The sequence below is a fragment of the Aegilops tauschii genome, chromosome 1, assembly GCF_002575655.3.
Source record: "Aegilops tauschii subsp. strangulata cultivar AL8/78 chromosome 1, Aet v6.0, whole genome shotgun sequence".
Classification (NCBI taxonomy): domain Eukaryota; kingdom Viridiplantae; phylum Streptophyta; class Magnoliopsida; order Poales; family Poaceae; genus Aegilops; species Aegilops tauschii.
In genome coordinates this window covers 55,710,691-55,728,735 of record NC_053035.3, presented here as the reverse complement: position 1 = coordinate 55,728,735, position 18,045 = coordinate 55,710,691, and the positions used below count along the sequence as shown (strand labels likewise).

The window sequence follows — 18,045 nt, the reverse complement described above, 5'->3', positions numbered from 1 at the left end:
CGCAGGGCCATCTATAAAAGCGTTGCCATCATTATTAATCTTTCCATCAACGGCATCTATAGTCCATGCACCCTGTCAGCACCACCACTAAACAGTGGCCATCAAGGACAAACGAATACGTACGTACGTACGCCGGAGAGGCGCCCGATCCTCGCCGCCTCGCAGAAGAAACCAAGTCCACATGACCGACCGGCCGGGCCGCCTTGCCCTTGCCGACTTCCTCGATAATAATAAAGGCCGTCGTCTGTGAGGTGCGTGGCGTGCGGCGTGCGTGCCTCCTGCCTGTCATGCCATGGCATGGCAGCTCCGCTTGGTGAGCCGACATTCATGCATCATCATGCACCAACCTACCAGCCGAGTTTTGGCCCAGAGAAAAGTGCTCTTGCGAGCTTAGTAGCATTCATGTGGTTCAGTGTTGTCGACATGTCATTTTGCAGTGATATGTCATATGTGTAGCACATCACAAGGATGGAAATTGGAAACCAGTACTACTACCGCCGGAGATATTGACGTTGGTCAACAAATTAACACTTCTCGGTCAAGGGGATGGTTTGTGTCTGGTCGGGGTGGATCGTAGGATCCCGCGACCAGAATGAGGTCGGCCTCAGAAGGGGGTGGCTGGTGGGTGGCGGTCGGTGGTGGTAGGTGGTTGGCGCATCTTTGGGATAAATCCTTGCTTTGGTCTTCTCCGGAGCCGGCGACGGCGGCACCCACGAACGTCGTGATCTTTCTTGAAAGCGTCGTCGTGGAGGTGTGCTCCTCCTCCCCACGACTTTGGCTCCGGAGGGAAACCTCAGATCCGTTGGGTCGGGCGATAGAGGCGTCTTCGCGTAGGGTACGACTGGGAGACTGGTGGACTGCGACATCTTCGTCGTGGATGGCGGCATCTTCGCCGCGTGGTTTGCCGAGGCGGGGCGCTGGTTTCTGTTTGGCAACGATTATGTCGTCGGGAGGAGCTCGGGTTGCGGCGTGGACTTCGGTAGTCGGTTCTTTCCGGCGTGGCCGAGGTGCTCTCCTGAGGTCACGGTCGGCGCAAGTCCTGCATATTTCTCTGGTGAGGCCCATCCTCAAAGTCGGAGCTGTCGGTTGCTTGCACGTGTGGCCATCCGGTGGCATGTGCCGTCGTGGCTTCTATGCAGCTGTTTGCGGGTTGGCTTTGAGGTTGGAGCTCTATGATGAAGTCGGAGTCACTCGTTCGAGGCAACCAGTGATGACGATGACGCTTGCGACTCCTCGGCGAATGTCTTTCTTCTTTGCAGCTTTGTGTCCCATATCGGTGGCCAGGTTGGCCGGTGGTGCCAATGTCATATGGGTCGAGTTGTATCGATTTTAGCCCGGTTTTTCGCCAATTAATTATGCCATTCTCTTCTTCTTAATCAATAAAAATGATAAATCTTTTGCCTCATTTAAAAAAAACACTTCTCTTTTGGGTGCATTGAGCGGGACACGCGTGCGGCACCTTTGGATCGCCCGTCCATCACCGTAGCACGACTAGAGTAGGGGCCTGAGCCTCCCATCCATCCATGAAGAAAGGGAAGAGGGAAAAAAGATCCATAAAGTCCAATGGCCGACCATCGCTCCCGCCCCTTCCTTCCTTCCAATGGAATTACGTGGACAGCGACTCCACACCACACCGCCCGGCACAGCACGAAAGCGAAAGCGACGGCTAGCCCGTGTTCTAGCTTGCTTGCACATTCCTAGGCTAGGCCGCAATTATCACGTCTCTGAAAATCAACCTACTGCTCCATAAAACTCATGCAGATTGCAGAGGTGCGTCAATAGCAATTAATTCAAGCCAGTGTCACGCATGATGCTGCCGTGGAACCGGTTGAAAATCCGGGTGGATTTGGCTTTTGGCACTTGTAATCCGGCACCGCATTTTAATACTACTTACACCGTCATGTGTGTGCATTGCATTTCATGGTCCGTAGACGGGGGAGCTCACTCATCTGGTGATGTCGGCGAAGCTAGCTGCCATTGCCATTTCACGCCGGTTGCGACGGCGTGGCCGCCATCCATGCATGTGATGTGCGAGACGTCCTGGCAGAAGCTTTTTGGATACGATTGAAAGCGGCCAAATGAGGAACAGTACAGGGACCTGCCGCCTATCCGCCAAGACCAACAAACGCTTCATGGAGGACGTGGACGCGCGCCGCACGCCAGCCTCGACGGAAACCGACCCCGTGCCGTTTCGCGCGGCTCGATCGCCGGTCCCGCACGCAGGCACGCAGGTGGGACCCGTGCGGACCGCGCGATAGAGACGTCCACGTAGGCAGCATCTATTTGTCCATGCTGACTGACGTCGACGACTCCAACCTCGTGGCATCAGCTCATGCACACTCACCTCTACTTTACTTTTGCTATGATTATCACCACTTTGTGTGGTACGATTAGTAGTAGTAGTGTTTAGACAACAGCATCATCCAGCCTTTGTTAGGATTAGTGCTTGGTAGCCAAGCTAAGTTATTAGGCCAACTCCACCGCGCGACCCCATTCTGTCCGGCCCCGTTCGTTTGGGGTAAAGGGACAAACGAGAGGGCCCAGCGCGCGACGGCCCGGATTTATCTGGTCCGTTTCGTATCCGGGCCGACCCATTTCAAGCGCAAACATGCGCCGGGTTTGGGTCGCGGCGGACACCAAACGGACGCGCGCTTCGTGCGCGTCGGGGCCGCGTGGCAGGCAGCCATCTACCTCCCATCGCCCGATATCAATGCGCACACGCGGGCGGCCCCGCCTATCATCCGCCCAGCCGAACGGTCGCGGTTCTTCTTAAATGGGAACCCGTGGACCGGTCGTCGTCCACACTCCCCCACTCCACCCCGCGGCCTCCTCGGAACCCGACAAACCCTAGCCTCGCCTCGAACTCGCCGGTCGACCACCTCGCAGCCATGGGCCTATGGAACTACGGCCGGAATGGGAAGCACGACCGCGGGGCTGACTGCTCGTCGGGGCGTCGCCGTGGCTCCGTGAAGAAGGAGGAGCCCGCATCACCACCGCGTCGGGCCGCCGCGCCGCCCGCGTTCTCCATCGCGCCCACGGCCGCCGGCGAGCGCGACCCGCATTACATCGAGGCGGCCGTATGCCGCCACTATTGGGAGACGAGGACGCCGCTACCCTGGAGCGACCTCCACCTCCCCAACAACTGGCACTTGTCGGCCGACCGCGTGCCGATCCCGCCAGTCCCACTGAGCGGCCGTGTGCGCCGCCAGGAGATCGAGCGCCGCCGCCGCCTCCTCCCGGACGACCTCTACTATGACGAGAGGTACGCCCCCGACTCGCCCCTGTGGGACACTTGGTTCCGGGATGAGCACGACATGCGGCGGGCGTCCTTCTTCGCCGGCACGTCGACGGGGTCGCGGCGGCCACGTGAGCACCGAGCGGCTGCTCCCGAGGCATGCGGGCGTACGCGGGTGCGCGGCCTCACGCCCACGCCGTCGCCGTCGCCATCTCCATTTCCGCCACCACCTCCTCGCATGACAACGGAGGAGGAGGCCCGTCTCATGGCGCGTGTCATGGAGGACTCCGTGCGTACGCACGATGAACGCCAATGGGTGGGCCTCGAGGAGATGACGGCCCTCTCCGCGACCGGCGACGTTGCCATCCCCGAGCTGGAGATGGTGGCGAAGGAGAAGGCGCCGGTGGCCGCGTTCCACCCGGGCCTAGTGGGCCAGCACTGGAGCTGGTCGTGCACGGCTCCGGAGATGGCGGCCGCCGTGGGAGGAGTGGACTGGTGCCCCACGCCGCCGCGGTCATCGGAGCGGGACGCCTCGCCGCGGAGGTGGTGCAGGCACCTGCCACCTTCCACCACGCCGCCACGGTGCACCACGGACCGCCGGCCCACCTGTGGACGCCGCCGGACTACGTCGACCTCGTCAGCAACGACGACGACACCGGCGGCCACTGAAGACGGCGACGGCCACGGTATCAACGGGCGCGACAGGAGCGCGCGAGCGGCTTTTTTTATTTTGTTTTTACGTTAATTATGGCACTGGGCCGTTTAAGTGAACCGTGAAATGGGCCGTTTTGTGGCCATGATTCCTAAATTATGTTTTAAGTTTTTTTAACTGCGTTTATTTACTTTTTTAAACATTTTATTTAAGTTTTTTTTTAATCACGTCTACCCCGGACATGATTTGGGGTGTGGCCGCGCGTTAGGCGCACCCACGACCCAACGGACTGACGCGGACATGGGCGAACCCATTGCCGCCCTAAAAAGACAAAATCCGGTCAAACCGGACGTTTATTTGGGGTCGTGAGGTGGAGTTGGCCTTATCCCAACACGGCTGAATCATGGGGTGAGTTTCGGTTGGTGACATGAATAATCATGGACGACTTCGAGGAAGCCAAATGTGCAAAGGTGCAAAAGCAGTTCCACGTACCACTAGAAGAGAGGAGAAGAGAAGATAACTCAATACTCAATAGATTAGTACGACTACCAGTAGAGTAGACGTGGATACCATAGGCTTGATGCTTTTCTTGGCGTGCGCCAACAATCCAGCTCGGCTTTGCCCAATCGCCCAAGCATGGCATTGCACACCAAACAAGCCAGCCCTCTTCTTCTTGTGTGATTCTAGTATACTGAGTAGCATCTGCTTTTGCTTGTCGTGGGTGTCAAAAGGGGATGGATATCCACCACCAAGATCTCATCAGATCAGTGTGGTACACTCAATCCTTCCTAGTCCTAGCTATGCTCGCCAAGATCTGAACAAAAAGAGCAGAAATGAAAAGGATTTTTTTGTGTGCAGGAACAAAAGAAGAGAAAAAGGAAATTTGATCGAATGCACCATCTGAAATCTGAATTATTATCACGAAGAGATATGAGGACTCTATTACAGCCCAATGCTAATCTATGTACTCTCACCAATACATACAGTACATTTCAAACTAATCTCGTTCGCATTTCAAGAGCAGAAGGAAGACCGGTCGGCCGGCCGGTCACCGGGCGTCGCCGCCGCCGGTGCTGCTGAACCCGATCTCAAGAGGATTACGCGGACAGCTACTCCACACCACGCGACACTCCAGCACAGGCACGACGGTGACGGCTAGTCTGAGGCTCCGAGCTCTTGCACATTCCTAGGCCCCAATTATCACACTAGAAACATAGTACCCCCGTTCAGGTTTATTAGTCCCCTTCGCATTTTATGCAAAATTTTGACTTTAAATTTAACTAACAAAATTTTAATACATGTAACTAAAAATAATATCATCAGAAATTATGCTTAAATACGAATCCAATGATATAATTTTTAGTGGTATGCATTATTATTTTCTTACTTAAATATGATCAAAGTTTGGCACAAAATATTAAGGACCAATAAACCAGGACGGATGTGGTACTTAGAAGAGGTGCAGCGATTGCAATTTGGCAATTAATTCAGGCCAGTGTGGAAGCAGTTAAAATCCGTGAGGATTTAGTTTTACCATTTCGCACTGGCATTTTAAAACCATCATGATTTCATGGGGCAGTATGTAACGCCCCGAGACCGTTGCGCCAGGTGTCTTCCAGTTATTCGTCGTCGTTGCCATGTCTTTCGCTTGCGTGTTACATCTTGCCATGTCATTATGTGCATTGCATCATCATGTTTTCAAAACTTGCATCCGTCCGGTTTCCCCCAGTTCTCTCTGTTGTCCGTTCTGAGCCCAGACACACTTGCACGTGCCCGCGACACGTCCAAAATATTATTTTATAAGTGGCCGGAAAGTGTTCTCGGAATGGGATGAAAGTTGGCATGCGGTGTTGCTATGTTGTCGGTAGACCGCCTGCCAAATTTCATCACATTCGGAGTCCGTTTGACGCCCCAACGGATAGCATATAGCGACACTATAAGCCGGTCACACGTCGGATGTTTTCGGTCTCTGGAAACTGTTGTCGGGCTGCCTTCTCTTCTCTCCTCTCAGCCCATCGCACTCTCCACAGCCCACCTACAACTCACTAGACCCACCTAACCCCTCCTTGCATAGTGTGCAAGTGCATCGACCACCCTCGAGTGCGCGTCTGAAAGTTTTCCGAACCCAACCCGGACAGTCGGCTCCGTTGGGTCCAGATCATTCCCAAACATCCCCAAAATATCATCGTTTTATTTATTGGACTCCCTAGCATATTTATTCTCATCCGTCGAATTTCGATCGGATGATCAAAAACCCTCCTTCTTCCCTTATATATAGTCTATCCCTAGTATATTTTGGACCTAACCCTATTTCCTAGGGATCCTCTCAGCCAGTGGCGGAGCTAGGATCAAGCCACGACCCGGGCAAGCCCCAGGCCAATCACTTGGTACAGTATTAAACAGTGTAAAATCTGCTACAGTAAACAAAGGAGCCAAGCCTCACGATCCAGGCCGCCGCCCGGGCAGCCTGGGGCTTGTCTCCGCCACTGCTCTCAGCCGCCTCCACTACTCCCCATCACATCACCCAGATCCGTCGGCACCCACCTCCTCTGTTTCCGTGCCTGACCAACCACGCTCCTCCTCCCGATCCCCATGGATGTTGTTTCCCCGTTGACCCGCGTAGCAGCAGCTCCATGTCGGAGCTCCATCACCACCCGTTGCCCCTCGCCGGAGCAATACCATGGCAAAACTCCCGAGCTCATCGCGTGGTGTTGCCGCCCTCCGCTGTTGCCTCCCCGTCGCCGCCGCATCGCTAGAGGTGAGCTCCGCCGTCGAGCTGTGCCTTTGAGTCTTCCTTTTCCTCCCCTCGCGTCGCTCCTCGCTGACTGCCCAGCCGCCGTTTCTTCTGCAGAGCCCAGGCCATGGCTGTCCTCTGCTTCAGATCAAGGCGCCGGCCGCCGGATCCGCCCCCCCTCAGTGTTCACATCGGGATCCGGCCGATCTCCCCGTGCCCCGCCGTCCCGGACTTCCCCTGCTTCGCCAAGCCTCGCTGCCGGCCTCTACTTCCTCTGCTTCGAGCACGAGGACGAGCAAGGCGTGCCCCTCATTGACCCTCTGAATCGACGACCGTGCCAGCGCACGCGTCGAACCGCTGCCCTGCGCGTGGCCCAGATCCGCAGCGTCCTGTGCGAGGCCCAGAGCTCCAGCTGGCCTGCTGCAGTCCACCGACCGGGCCAAGGCCCATTATGTGAGGCAACCCCCAGCACCCATGTCATGTTTCGGCCTGTAGCTCCAATTCGGCCCGATGCCTGCTTTTTTTTTCGCGAACGAATTTGCTAATTAATCAGAGAACTGCAGTTTTTCAAAGAACCCCTTAATGTTCATGCATATAATAACTTCAGAACCGTGCATCAGATTAAAATAAGTTATATATGTAAAATGACTAGAATTTCATCTAGTTTCACAATATCCAACTTTCATCCATGTTAAAAATGCTTAAAATGCTGTTTGTTTAAATTTGCTCTAATGACATGCTAAAATGCTTTATTTCATAACTAAATAACCGTAGCTTGGTTTTAAATAAACTTTATATGTAAATGGGGTAGAAAAATGCCTAGTTTAACTTGGTGTACTTACTTTGCATGTTTAACAACTCTAAAATATGGTTTAGGGCAGAACAGTACCAACTTTTAAAATATGCATATGAGGATTTTTCGGACATGTTGCTTGTTGTTCCGGCCTCATTTAAACTTGCATAGATAGGTAGTTTTATTATGCTTCACCTCTTGCCATAGTTAATAACATTTAATATTGTTGGGTACATAAACGAGAGTGAACTAAATGTTTCAATGTGGTGTTTCGTCAATATGCAACTCGTTGCATATTGAGCTCCACTTAATTTGTAGTATTGTTTGTGCATATTGCCATGTCATGCCTCATAAAACCGGACATGCATCATACTTGGTTGTGCATCATGCCATGTTTATGTGATGGTTGTTTACCATGTTGTTTGCTCCTTTCCGGATTGCTTCTCTCGTTAGCTTCGGTTCCGTTCCGGAGTTGTGAGGATTCGTTCGACTACGTCCGTTTGTCTTCTTCATGGACTCGTTCTTCTTCGTTGCGGGATCTCAGGCAATATGACCATACCCTCGATATCACTTCTATCTTTGCTTGCTAGTTGTTCGCTCTATCGCTATGTCGCGCTACCTACCACTTGTTTATCAAGCCTCCCAAATTGCCATGATAGCCTCTAACCTTTTTCAACTATCCTAGCAAACCGTTGATTGGCTATGTTACCGCTTTTGCTCAGCCCCTTTTATAGCATTGCTAGTTGCAGGTGAAGTTGAAGATTGTTCCATGTTGGGACATGGATTTGTTGGGATATCACAATATCTCTTATTTTAATTAATGCATCTATATAATTGGTAAAGGGTGGAAGGCTCGGCCTTATGCCTGGTGTTTTGTTCCACTCTTGCCCCCTAGTTTCCGTCATACCGGTGTTATGTTCCTTGATTTCGCGTTCCTTACGCGGTTGGGGAGTTATGGGCCCCCCTTGACAGTTCGCTTTGAATAAAACTCCTCCAGCAAGGCCCAACCTTGGTTTTACATTTGCCTAACAACCTATAACTTTCCCTTGGGTTTTCGCGAGCCCGAGGGTCATCTTTATTTTTACCCCCCCCCCCCCCCCCCGGGGGCCAGTGCTTCTCTAAGTGTTGCTCCGAACTGGGCGATGTCCGGCAGCCCTGGGCAACCAGGGGCTATGCCAACCCGACGTCTTGCCCATCTGGTGTGCCCTGAGAACGAGATATGTGCAGCTCCTATCGGGATTTGTCGGCACATTCGGGCGGTCTTGCTGGTCTTGTTTTACCATTGTCGAAATGTCTTGTAACCGGGATTCCGAGACTGATCGGGTCTTCCCGGGAGAAGGAATATCCGTTGACCGTCAGAGCTTGTGATGGGCTAAGTTGGGACACCCCTGCAGGGTATAAACTTTCGAGAGCCATGTCCGCGGTTATGTGGCAGATGGGAATTTGTTAATGTCCGGTTGTAGAGAACTTGACACTTGACTTAATTAAAATGCATCAACCGCGTGTGTAGCCGTGATGGTCTTTTTTCGGCGGAGTCCAGGAAGTGAACACGGTCTTGTGTTATGCTTGAACGTAAGTAGTTTCAGGATCACTTCTTGATCACTTCTAGATTCTCGACCGTTGCGTTGCTTATCTTCTTGCTCTTATTTGTGTATGTTAGCCACCATATATACTTAGTGCTTGCTGCAGCTCCACCTCCTTACCTTACCCTACTCATAAGCTTAAATAGTCTTGATCTCGCTGGTGTGAGATTGCTGAGTCCTCGTGACTCACAGATACTTCCAAACAGTTGCAGGTGCCGATGATACCAGTGCAGGTGACGCAACCGAGCTCAAGTGGGAGCTCGATGAAGATCTTGATCGTTGTTATGTGTCTTTTCCGGTTGATCAGTGGTGGTGCCCAGTTGGGACGATCAGGGATCTAGCATTTGGGGTTGTCTTCTTTTATTTTGGTTCCGTAGTCGGACCTTGTTTTTATTCTGGATGATGTATGATTAACTTGTTATTTGTGTGAAGTGGCGATTGTAAGCCAACTCTTTATCACTCTCTTATTCAGTACATGGGATTGTGTGAAGTTAACCCCTCTTGCGAAAAAACCACCATGCGGTTATGCCTCTAAGTCGTGCCTCGACACGTGGGAGATATAGCTGCATCGTGGGTGTTACACAGTAGCCGGAGACATCAGGTGATACCCCCCTTCACATGCTCCCATGATCCAAAATTTAAAAAGTCACACTTAGTTGTTCAAAAAATTCTGAAAATTTTTGTGAATGTTCAAACGACATATCTTTATAACTCCTAAATAGTTCAGATCAAAATTATTTGTGAATGTTCAAAAGACCAACTCAAATCCTCTATGAAAATTATTTTGGCTTTTATATTCTTGGGGCTTATTTAGGTTAGCCTTGTGCCCAACAATATTTCAAAATGGTTTGGTCTCTACCAAAACAAGCTAGGGTTTCAGCTAGTTGCTTTTGAATTTTCATCCTTCTAGGCAAGCAATCAAGTAAAGCAAAGTCAATCACAGACAATCCTGGGCAATCATAAGTATTTCCTAGGAATTTTTTCCATGTAATTTTTTTAGGGTACCAGAGTTGGGAAAAATCTAGGATGTGACAGCTGGTGAGGCTTGTAGCGCCTGTCAGGCGGGCGCTACCCAAAAGAGTTAGTTGCGTGAATTAGTTTCGTCCACAGTTTATTTTATGAATTTCTTTCACCTCGGGGTCATTTTTGTCCGTTTTGCCGAGCCTGAGCCTCCCATCCATCCATGAAGAAAAGGAAGGGGGGAAACGATCCACAAAGCTCACTGACCGACCATCGCTCCCGCCCCTTGCTTCCATCCAATGGAATTACGCGGACAGCGACTCCACACTGCGCGACACTCCAGCACAGGCACGACGGCGACGGCTAGTCTGAGGCTCCGAGCTCTTACATTCCTAGTCCCCAATTACCACACTGGCATTTTAAAACCATCATGCTTTCATGAGGCAGTAGCCGGAGACATCAGGTGATACCACCCTTCACATGCTCCCATGATCCAAATTTTAAAAAGTCACATTTAGATGTTTAAAAAATTCTGAAAAAATTTGTGAATGTTCAAATGACATATGTTTATAACTCCTAAAAAGTTCAGATCAAAGTTATTTGTGAATGTTCAAAAGACCAACACAAATCCTTTATGAAAATTATTTTGGCTTTGATATTCTTGGGACTTATTTAGGTTAGCCTTGTGCCCAACAATATTTCAAAATGGTTTGGTCTCTACCAAAACAAGCTAGGATTTCAAGTAGTTGCTTTTGGATTTTCATTCTTCTAGGCAAACAATCAAGTAAAACAAAGTCAATCACAAACAATCCTAGGCAATCATAAGTCTTTCCTAGGAATTTTTTTTAATTCCATGTAACTTTTTTAGGGTGCCAGATTTGGGAGGGCGCTACATTGTGTAGTGTAGCGTTGACGCATTGGGTGCTACCCAAAAGAGTTAACTGCGTGAATTAATTTCGTCCACAATTTATTTTGTGATTTTTTTCACCTTGGGGTCATTTTTGTTCATTTTGCCGAGCCTGAGCCTGAGCCTCCCATCCATCCATGAAGAAAAGGAAGAAGGAAAAAAGATCCACAAAGTCGATTGACCGACCATCACACCCGCTCCTTGCCTTCCTTCCTTCTTTCCTTTCTTCCAATGGAATCTCTTCTCCAACGACTCGCTGGATCTGGCGCGGGCGGATCGCGGCGGTTGTTGGCGGCGCGGGCTTGGGGGCGACGGTAGGGCTCACGCTCGCGGTTTCCCCCTGGTGTGCGTGGGAGTCCGCTCGGGGCGCGCGGCGGCGGCCCTCGGCAAGCGGTGGCGGGCGTTGGGCTCTCGGCGGCGCTCCAGCGTGTGCAGGCGGTGGTGGTCCCTGTGCGCGGTCGGCGGCTCCGTCTCTGACCCGGACGACGCTGGGATGGGGGCAGCCCGGGGTGGCCGGCGATCTGGATGCGGTGGTGCCGGCGGCTCGCTGATCTGCCGGTGCTCCATGGTTCTGCCTGGTGGTGCTGGTGGTGACGGCAGCTCGTGCACGAGAGTTGGATCCCTTCGAACTGATCTGGGTGAAAACTTGCCTTCGGCGTTTACTAAGGCCGGCGGTGGCGGCGCTATCTGCGTCGTTCCCTTCTTGAAGGCATCGCCATGGAGAAGCTCAAGGCCACTCTCGGCTACCTCCGAGGGAAACCCTAGATCGGATGATCGGATGACGGCGGCGCTCTGGTGTCGTTCCTCCCTTGGGGGCGTCATTCTTGGAGGTACACACGTGATCGAGGGACCAGAGGACGGATTCTTTGGTGGAGCGGTGATTCTTCCTACACACTGATGGCGACGGATCTTGACGGTGTGGCGCAGTGCAGATTCGGAGTTTGCTGTGCGAGGATGGACTCGCGCAGGAGGACGACGCTGTCGAGCGTCGTGGTGGCGTCGATGGCAGAGAGACCTGGCACGGTACATGCAACAGTACAACTCTGAAGATGGATTGGTGGCAGGTGGCTGCGGCGGCCTCATACCCGGCAGGCGTCCTGGTTGAGGAGTGCGCCGGACTGGCAGGTGCCCCATACCAGGCAGGCGTCCTGGTTGGGACCTCGGGTCTTAGATGTTTAGGTTTGGCTGCGATGTCTGTTTGGTATTATGCCCAGACTATCTGTGCCCCTTCATCAATTGGATAGGTGTAGCAACAATTGTTGCTTATACGGTGCCTTTAGTCTTGCAGTTGTTTGGCTTTATAAGGTCTTGTGAGAATAATTAATAAAGTGGCCGTATGTTGTAGAGGCCGGGGTCATCCTCTTTTTTTAAAAGGAAAAAAACGAAAGCGAAAGCGACGGCTAGTCCGTGCTCTAGCTTTGCTTGCACATTCCTAGGCTAGGCCCCAATTATCACGTCTCTGAAAATCGCACCACAGCTCCGTAAAACTCATGCAGAGAGGTGCATCAATGGCAATTTGATTCAAGCCAGTGTTACGCATGATGCTGCCGTGCAACCGGTGGAAATCCGGGTGGATCTGGCACGGCATTTCAATACTCCGTCATGTGTGTGCGTTTCATGATCACCGTGGTCGGGGAAGCTCACTCACTCTCTCTTACCTGGTGATGTCGGCGAAGCTAGCTGCCATTGTCATCTCACGAAGGTGGCGACGGCGTGGCCACCATCCATCCATTCCATCCAGAAGCTTTTGGATACGATTGAAAGCGGCCAAATGAGGTACAGAGACCTGCCGCCTATCCGCCCAGACCAACAGACGCTTCATGGACGAGGTGGACGCGCGCCGCACGCCCGTTTTCTCAACGGAAACCGACCCCGTGCCGTGCCGCGCGGCTCGACCGCCGGCCCCACGCGCAGGCACGCAGGTGGGACCCAGGCGGCCCACGAGATGGCGACGTCCACGTAGGCAGCCATCTATTTGTCCATGCTGACTGACGTCGACGACTCCGAAGTTCGTGGCATGAGCTGCTGGTGCCCGCTCATCCACACGACTGACCTTTATACTTCGGAAAACGTTTCAATTAAGCCGGACGAAAACAGCGACATGTAAGCCGTCTTCTCCCAGCGACACGTGCCCTTTGTGGGCCAGTCCACGGCTTCCCCCTCCAGCCTTATCTCTTCTCGTACGATCTCTCTCCTCCACTCGTTTGACTCGTATTTTACCTCCCCCATCTCTCCTTCGTTTGCATCCGAGATGGGAGAGGGCGCCCATGGCGACGCCGAAGCTCAGCCCCCCATTGCTGCGAACAGGGAGAGGACCACGGCGACAACCAGCAGCAGCATCCCGCTGGAGGGGGGCGGGAGGGGGGGGCACGAGCTGTGTGCTCCTCGCCATGGACGACCACCATTGTTGCTCGGCAGGAAGGGGCGATGCCGTCCACCAGCGCAGCGAGGCCGCTGGTGTTGCAACGCAACATGAAGACCGGAGACGTGCGCTGCTCGCCGCCGATGCTGCAACGTAGCTCGAGGGGCAGGTTGGGCAGCTCGCCGCTGGTGTTGCAAAGTGCTGTGATAAGATGCAATGGAGCTCCATCGGGGTTGCAATGAAGCGCTGCCGGCGCTGCAATGGAGCTTCGCCGGGCGTCGCCGGTGCTGTTGCCGCGCCGTCGACGCTGCAATGGAGCTTCGTCGGGCGTCGCGGGTGTTGTTGCCGCGCCGCCGACGCTGCAATGGAGCTTCGTCGGGCGTCGCCGGTGCTGTTTGCCGCGCCGCCGACGCTGCAATGGAGCTTCGTCGGGCGTCGCCGGTGTTGTTGCCGCGCCGCCGACGCTGCAATGGAGCTTTGTCGGGCGTCACCTGTGCTGCACCGGAGTTATTGCCGCGCTGCCGGGGCTGCAATGGAGCTTCGCCGGTGCGGCATGCCGGATGAGGTATGAGGTCGTCGGGTCACCGGTGCTACGATGTCGAGGCGGCCGGTGATGCAATGAAGCCTCGTCGCCGGGCACCAATGCTGCAATGAAGTCTCCGTCGCCGGCCACCGGCCACCGGCGCTGCAATTAAGCCAATCGTCGCCGGCCACGGGTTGTTCTCCTACTCTGTACTAGCGCTAGAGCGTTGACCCCATCCTTGGTGCTGCTCGCCGGCAACAAACACTAGTAGAAAAAGGGGCTTTTACCCCGGTTGGTAAGGGCCTTTTGTCCCGGTTTTCGAACCGGGACTAAAGGGTCGTTACTAAAGCCCTAACCCTTTAGTCCCGGTTCTTACACGAACCGGGACAGAAGGTCCTCCACGTGGCCGCTGCTGCCAGCCCAGGCAGGGGGGCCTTTGGTCCCGGTTGGTGCCACCAACCGGGACCAATAGGTAGGGCCTTTTGTCCCGGTTGGTGTCACCAACCGGGACCAATAGGCATCCACGCGTCAGCATTTCAGGGGCTGTGGGGTTTTTTTTGAAAGGGGGGGGTATGGGGGTTAACTTAGGTGTTTCATGTATTGTGTTAGCTAGCTAATTAATAGAGAGAAGTGTCCTCTCTTATCTCCGTGCTTGGTCGACGCTACGTACTATATACGTATGGAGAGGACTAGACACGCTAGCTAGTAAGCAAATGAAGGAAACAGAAGATCGTCATTAACATATGCATATAGAGAGAAGTGATATCGACCACCTCTCCTTCTCCGAGAGATTGGTCGAACAACAAGTTCTCGTATATCTATCTGACACTACCGGCTACATATATACAATAATTATCTCTTACAATATAATCTCCTAATTAAATTGTAAGAACACAAGGTCCACATAGTATTCTCCGTTTTCAGCGATCACGTGGTCAAGGAAGAATGCCGCCAATTCCTCTTGAATTGCTCGCATACGATCTTCTGCTAGGAGTTCATCCCACATCCGAAACATCTAATTTGAAGAAGGGGGTCAATACATATATATATATATGAATAAATGAAACTCGACACAAATGATGGTAATAAAATAAAATTGTGAATATTATTGCTTACGCACTTCATATTGTTCGTCAGAGTAGCCCCGCTCACAGGTCGTGTGGCGGATAGACTCGCAAACGTAGTATCCACAGAAATCATTCCCTTGTTCCTGCCACAACCACTTTACAAGAAATAGTGGTCAATCTAACTGATAAGCAAGCATGCTAAATGGTATTGATGAAACTAGCGCTTGAATCACTAGGAGATGTGCGGAACATGCTACAATAGTACTTACTTTCGGGTGTCTAAATTGCAGCTTCTTCGGCAGTCCCGGAGCTTTTGTGGTGAATTTTCTCCAAACCTTGCCAGACAAAGAAAACAATTACTTGATATCAGGAAATGAACAAAGTTGCTGATATGGTGGATAATGATCGATTTAACTTACTTCTCGAGCATTTGAGTCATGTCCGCATAGTCCTGGGGATCTTTTCGTCTCGAGTCTAAGACGGTTACTACTCCCTGCTCAAGCTTAATCTCTAGGAGAATATAGTGGAAGCTGCGCATGCATGCATAAGTCATCAATTACATTACCATAACCTGGACTAATAAGGGAAACCGAATATGCACAAGACAGTAACACTCACTTGAAGTTGTAAGGAAAGAGTATTATATCTTTGTTTTGATTTAATACCAACGATCGTAGCAAGTTGGCCTCGGCTTCTTTGGCATGTTTTTCAACCGTATATGCATCTATGAGATTTGTGTTAATGAACCCAATATCACCGATTTGTCTTTTCTTCAATTCGGCGATCTTCAATCTGCATAATATAGTGAGGATAATTATAAATACATGCAATGAAAGAGCTGACCTATATAGAGAGACTTAATGACAGAAGTAGTACTACTTACAGATAGTAGCAAGTGATCGTTGATTTATCGAGGGCCTTTTGATTGAAAAACTGGAAGAACTCCTCAAATGGAACATTCAGCAGTTCAATTCCAACGAGGTCATGCTCCGGTTTAACTCTCAGCGTCAAAGTATTCATCCCATCAGACTCTCTGCAGGTTTTCATGTACCAATCATGTAATCTTCGCATCATCGTTGTTAGAGATCTTTTATCTTTGACGAGAGGCTTCCCGTAATGGTATTTGTGTTCGTCCACCTCCATGATTTCCGAATGTACATCGTCGGGCAGGTAATCTCCAAGATTGCTATAACCGGCCACCATCCTCGGATCATTAGCGACGATGTCTTTAGACACCTTGAGCGGGGGGCACAATTGGTTCGCTTGTTCGCCGAGCTGGGCAATTTTTTTCCCAGCTCGTCGTTCTTTTAACCTTTGATCACTGACAGTACTTCCCGACCGCTCCGCTTCAACAAATGTCTTTGCAATAATGCGCTCATAGTTGCCTTTCGGCGGAGACTTTGGTGGTTTTGTCAGGGCATCCAGAGTGCGCTTCGCTTTCACCGGATCTACCATCTCCTCCGGAGGTGGATGTTTCTTTGCTTTCACCCCTTCAAAGAAGTTCTTCACTTCGTCTCGCACGATCTTCGCGTTCTCCTCCTCGGTCCTCTCGTATGGTAACTTCTCTGGAGTCTTCAGAGAAGGACCGAATCTGTATTGCCTCCCGCCTCTGGCAGCTGTACTGCTAGACGCCGGCAGAGCAGACGGAGCGGCTGCGGCTGTCTTCTTTCCTTGCTTATGAGGAGGAGGAGAAGGACTACAACGCGCCGGAGCAGCTGGAGCGGCGGCGGGTCTCTTCCGCCCTTGCTGACGAGGCGGAGAAGGAGGAGGTTGGCTGCTCTGGCACGCCAGCGCAGGCGGAGAAGGAGGCGGAGTGCCGCCACGCGCCGGAGAAGGAGGCTGAGTGCCCTGATCACTCGCCGGAGGAGGAGGCGGAGGAGGAGGCGGAGTGCCGCCACGCGCCGGAGAAGGAGGCTGAGTGCCCTGATCACTCGCTGGAGGAGGAGGCGGCGGCGGAGTGCCCTTACTCGCCGGAGGCGTCCAGTTCGGAAGGTTAATGAGCTCCTTCCGCCATAGGCACGGAGTCGTCAGAGCTAAACCCAGCCGAGTCTCCCCTTCACCGGTAGGGTGGTCAAGCTGGAGGTCCTCAAATCCCTCCGTTATTTCATCCACCATCACCCTAGCATATCCTTCTGGAATCGGCCGGCAGTGGTAGGTTGCGCCGGGTTCAGGAGGTAAAACAGAGCCAACAGCCGCCTTAACTTTGAAGTTCTGCCATTGCGCCATAAGGTGGCAATGTTGAGACTCCGTGATAGCATCCACGGGGTAGCTAGCAGGAGCCGTCAAGACATGCTCCGGCTGAAGCAGCTCGGTGGAAGCCACGCTGCTTCTCCGCTGAGATGGCGGGGTAGTTTCGGCATGTCGATTGCCGTCTCGTTCCTCTAGCGCTTGAACCCTTTCGTGCAACTTCTGAATTTGGGTCTGCTCCATTTTTTCCTCCTCTCCTGGCTTTTGTAACCGCCTGCGTCCGGAAAACCAGCCTTCCACAGAACGGAGCCTGGCGTGCCTCGTGTCCGTCCAGGGTGCTCAGGATTCCCGAGGGCCATTGTGAGCTCGTCGTTCTCTCTGTCTGGAACGAACGTCCCTTCCTGCGCTGCATCGATATATTGCCGAATCTTCTTGACTGGTATTCTCAAAAGCTCGTTCGTCCAAACGCACCTCCCTGATACAGGGTCCAAGGTTCCGCCAGCCCCGAAGAACCAAGTCCGGCAACGGTCTATCCAGTTCATTGTCTATGGTTCGATCCCTTTTTCAAGCAGATCATTCTCAGCCTTGGCCCACTTAGGCCGGGCTTTGAGGTAGCCACCTGACCCCGTGCGATGGTGAAGCTTCTTCTTCGCAGCATTCTTCTTGTTTGTCGCTGACATCTTCTTACTCTTTTCCGATGTCTTGTGGGCCACAAATGCGGGCCAGTGATCTCTGATCTTCTCATACCGGCCGATGAATTCTGATGTCTCTTCTTTGTTGACAAACATTTTCAGCTCATTCTTCCACCTCCTGAATAGGTCTGCCATCTTCTTAAGAGCATGAGACTTGATTAATTGCTCTTTAATTGGCTTCTCCGGATCCTCCTCTGGCGGTAGGGTGAAATTTGCCTTCAGCTCAGTCCAAAGATCATCTTTCTGCATATCATTGACATAAGACACCTCAGGGTCTTCCTTCTTAGGCTTATACCATTGGTGGATGCTGATCAGGATCTTGTCCCTAACTAGAACCACGCACTGAGCAG

At 52.3% G+C, this 18,045-nt stretch overlaps 1 long non-coding RNA gene across 1 annotated transcript; it reads left to right on the top strand.

Annotated features, from left to right (window-relative positions):
* The first annotated feature begins 6,131 nt into the window (after positions 1–6,131).
* On the top strand, positions 6,132–9,487 carry LOC109780193 (uncharacterized). Its single transcript, XR_012201706.1, has 4 exons — positions 6,132–6,645; positions 6,739–7,074; positions 7,868–7,958; positions 9,204–9,487. It is a non-coding gene; the product is annotated as an uncharacterized lncRNA (long non-coding RNA).
* Positions 9,488–18,045: the final 8,558 nt, after the last annotated feature.